This window comes from Squalius cephalus (genome assembly GCF_949319135.1).
Source record: "Squalius cephalus genome assembly, chromosome: 4".
NCBI classification, from domain to species: domain Eukaryota; kingdom Metazoa; phylum Chordata; class Actinopteri; order Cypriniformes; family Leuciscidae; genus Squalius; species Squalius cephalus.
Window position 1 is genome coordinate 35,921,782 of NC_137125.1, and position 5,083 is coordinate 35,926,864.

Below are 5,083 nucleotides of genomic sequence, written 5' to 3' on the forward strand. Positions count from 1 at the left end.
ACAGAGATTGTTTTGGCTTTATAGCGGTTCTTTAATAAAGTTATTTTCCAGCTAAAGTTAGTTTTGATTGATTTGCTTCCATCGCAACGATCATTTGTTATTAAATTAGATGGGCATTGCGCATTAAGAATTGGTTCTATAGTTATGTGCGTTTGAATATACGTGCGCAAGTTTGGAATTCCCTACAAGCCAAGCCTAAACAAAGTACTTGTCTTTCCTTATAAATTTTGATAAAGAATTTTATTTTATTTTGTCGCTTCGGGGTAGGAACGCGAAACGAATTTTCCCGACAACGCCTTATCTGTAGAGTGGTAAAGGGATCCTCCATAGGGAGAGACTAGTTGGCACTTCAGCACTGCGTTGTCATCGGGTCCAGGCGAAGGTCCTTCGTCAGATCTGGATATGGCCTGGATCCGGCAGGCTGCGGGAAAACCTCGGGATAAACACAGACACTAAAATTAGCGTAGATGCCATTCTTCTTATGATGTAACGAGTACATCAGGATTTATGGGAAGTGTTCCCGGTTCCGGCTGACCTAATCTATGCAGCCTAACATTGAATTATAGGAGTCTATAATGTATTATGTGAATGCTAGGTCAAAGAGATGTGTCTTTAATCTGGCTTTGAACTGACAGTGTGTGTCTGCTTCCCGGACAATGATAGGAAGACTCTTCCAGAGTTTTGGCGCTAAATAGGAAAAGGATCTACCGCCAGCGGTCGATTTTGATATTCTAGGTATTATTAACTGGCCGGAATTTTGAGATTGCAATAGACGTGAAGGACTATAATGCGTTAAGAGCTCGCTCAAGTACTGCGGAGCTAAACCATTTAGTGCTTTGTAAGTAATCAGCAATATTTTAAAATTGATGCGATGTTTAATAGGGAGCCAATGCAGTTTTGACAGAACCGGGCTAATATGGTCATACTTCCTGGTTCTGGTAAGAACTCGAGCTGCTGCGTTTTGAACTAGCTGTAGTTTGTTTATTAAGCGTGCAGGGCAACCACCCAGTAGAGCATTACAATAATCAAGCCTTGAGGTCATGAACGCATGAACTAACTGTTCCGCATTTGTCAATGAGAGCATATGTCGTAATTTAGATATATTTTTAAGATGGAAAAATGCAGTTTTACAGATACTAGACACGTGACTTTCAAATGAAAGATTGGTATCAAAGAGCACACCCAGGTTCCTAACCGACGACGAAGACTTAACAGAGCAGCCATCAAGTGTTAGATAGTATTCTAGGTTATTACGTGAGGAAGTTTTTTGTCCAACAATTAGGCTTAATCATTTTATTAGCACTAAATAAATTAAAGTGTATTTCATAGTCGATGTTATAGGTCACTTTTAAAATCATGTCTTTTATAATTATATCCTGACCATGGATGCATTAATCATTGCATCTGTCTTTCTCTTTCAAATATGTCAGGTAAAAAGCAATTAAGCATCCTCTCATTCGCCCTGAGAGGAAAGTCCCCTAAAAATGTCACTCTTGTCTGTCTTCAAAACTTGAGAGCCCTGGAGCATACACATTTCCAAAGAGATAACTAGATTAAATTATTTCCTATACTGGAAATTGGTATCTCAAAATAAAATCAGAGTAGAGATTGTCATTATTGTCCAACAGCTTGCTCTGCAGAAAACTTCACAAAAGGCTGAGATTGTAATCCTTCCTGCCGTACAGGAAGAAACCTATGCAACAGAAATGTCATGCATGAAGAGTGGGAAAAATCTTCCTAAAACTAGTCACTGAATCCATTCACTGATGAACAGGGCCTTCTGAGAGTTGGAGGTCTCATTTCAGCAGCAAAACTGGATAAGGATTAAAACGTATTTTCAAATTGTTCCTGGCAAGGACCACGTTGGATACTTTTGGTAAGGGATTATCATCACCAACAAACCCAGCATCAAGGACGCTTGCTAGCTGAAGGACCTATCTGTGCAGCTAGTTTATGGATCATTCGAGGCAAGAGGCTTGTAATAATAATAATAACATCCTGTACAATTGTGTCCTTTGTCGAAAACTTCGTGCCCACTTCTAAATTCAGAAGATGGCTTTTCTTCTATCAGACCGGATATGTACAGATCCTCCGTTCACCAACGTAGGCCTAGATGTATTTGGCCCATGATCCATCTACGCACATCGGACAAGAGGATGCCTGGCACATGACAAAAGAGGGACGGTAATCTTTACTTGTCTCAGCGTCAGGGCAGTCCATATTGAAATAATTGAGTCGTTGGATACCTTCAGTTTTATTAATGCTCTCAGGCGCTTCTTTGCTCTCAGAGGACCAGTAAAATAAATTCGTTCAGATTGTGGGACGATCGCAAATCGATGATAAGAGTGTTCAAAAATACCTTGCAGAACATGGTTGCTCTTGGATATTCAATCCTCCTCATGCCTCCTTCATGGGTGGCTGCTGGGAAAGAATGATAGGGATGGCAAGGAAGAAACTATGTTCCTTCAGCTAGGGCACATACGACTCCATGTTCCTTCAGCTAGGGCACATATGAAGTGCTCACTTTTATGGCTGAAGTAACTGCCATCATCATTGCTAGACCCCTGGTGCCGGTGTCTACTGATCCAAGTGACCCTGCTGGTGACTTTGGAACCAAAGATCTTTTCCAGTGTCAATGGCGACAGGTCCAACATCTGGCTAACATATTCTGGGATGGATGGAGGAAACAGTATCTGTGTTCACTACAGAAACGTAGGAAGTGGCAATCTGACTGACCCAATGTTGATCCCGTTAGCATTGTGCTCCTCAAATATAGCCAAGCCAAAAGAAATGAATGGCCAAAGGGAATAATTACACAGACCTTTCCAAGCAAAGAAGGAAAAGTTCGCAAGGTGAAAATAAAGGTTCCAAGATGGCACCAAGTTCTTCCTTATACGAGTAACAGAGATTGTTGTACTTCTTCCTCCAGAGTCCAAGTTAAAGTAGTGTGTCAACAAGCAGTTACTTAGTGGTGGCGCTCAATCACGCCAGACGGGGAGTGTTCTGTTACAATAATTGACAGCGTTAACAATAATTAAAGAGTAAATGATTGGTTGGTGGTTTGTCTCCCCCTACTGGCTGTTCTAAGAATAATGCATTATAATGCTGTCATTATCATATGACTGATCATATAACTAACAAGGGAATTTGTGGCTTCCATGCTGCTATTCTATTCCTGAGTCAAGAAACAGTCAATCAGTATCCATCTGCATTCATCCATTCATTCATATTCGAATTGATTTAAATAAATAAAATGTTTCATTGTTTTAATAAATAAATAAACAATGGCTTTAGTAAATCATAATTATGAGATTGTATAAAAATGGTAAACTACATAAAAAGCTACAATTATTAGATATTAAGTAATAATTCTGAGATAAAAATTCGAAATTGACATACCACCATGTCATAATTAGCCATTGGATAAAGTCAATATATATATATATATATATATATATATATATATATATATATATATATATATATATATATACACATACATATATATATATATATACACATTTTTGGCAGTTTTAGAATTTCATGGAATATTATTATTCTTAACAGTTTTTCTGAAGAGCGCTTAAAGATGTAATTTCCACCACTTTTCAATTTCTGTATTTTATTACAATATAATATTGTAAAACTGATTATATAAGATTATGTATCAGTCAACAACATCAGTGGCTACCTAATCATGTAACAAAATAAATCTTAATACTTCATGAACTTAATGCATTTTTATTTAAAGTTGCTAAATGCCATGAGTTGCCACGAGTTGGGATTTTTGCCAACAGCATTTCATTTTTGCTCAGGTCTATGTTTATTATAAGTCACTCACACATATATTGTAAGTAATGAACTATTAATACTTGATTTAAAATACATTTAGATCCACATCATTGGTTATTCTTATTTAATTTTTTTTCTTAAAAACTGTAGTGGTGACAAGTGGTGGAAATGACAGTTTATGGTGGAAAGATTGTTTCTGTTTATTTTTACTTAAATTGCAAGTCCAAAATATTTTTAACCATGTATTTTATTATTTAACATGAGTTGAACAGTATACCTAAAAGTTTAAAAAAAATAATTATTACAAATGATATGCAAATTATATGAACCTGCTCAAAACATTCAAATATAGATAATTAAAAATAAATATAGTGTACTGGAATGGTGATATATAGCCTAAAGTTCTCAGTCCAAAAGCACAAATATGTCATGAGAACATGCAAATATAGCACACAAAAATGCCATATATCATGTCCAAAGCTACGCCTGTAATTTCTCAGAGGTGGAAATGACGGAGGTAGAAATGACATTTTAGCAGTTTTTCTGCAATATTAGCACACCCTCATGTCAGGATTAGCTACTTTTGGACTTAGCATGTTGTTTACTCATAATAAACATAAATACATTATTTTCATATTTGTTGTACATAATTCAACCAAACTACAGCCAAGGTGGAAATGACGCTGAACAAAAATACTCTGTATAAAAGCTTGAGTTACCTTGATTTATTTTCTTGTGCTGAAGAGCACATGTGCCTGAAGTTTCATCTTCAACTAATATGTCCTTTTCACTATTGTTTCCATGGTTACCAAGTAAATAAAATATTTAAGGTGGATCTATTTAAGTGGATTTTGTTGAGGGAGGTGGAAATGACGGTAAACCTGGGGACAGACTTATTTTATTCCAAAAATAGTTTAACCCTCTGATGGTCTTTTTTTATGTCTACACTCGAGTCCTTTGGGGTCTCTAGAGACCCCAGACAATAACATTTAATTTTGTAACAAGATAATAGGTTTTTTTTTTACAAATGTAATTTTATTCTGTTTGTTAATGTTTTTACTCAACATTTGTGCAGTTTTTGGAGAATTTATGATATTTTTTAAATTTCTATAAATAAATAAATAAATAAATATTTAAATAGCCTTTTTACAAAAAAACAGCATTTGATGTAAAATTCACTTTATAAAAGACCCAGATTTCTAACTTTCATTCATGGGGATAACATGGATGATTTTAAATGGTTTAATGTAACATTTATGCCCATTTTTTGGAAAATGCAGTTTTAAAATAA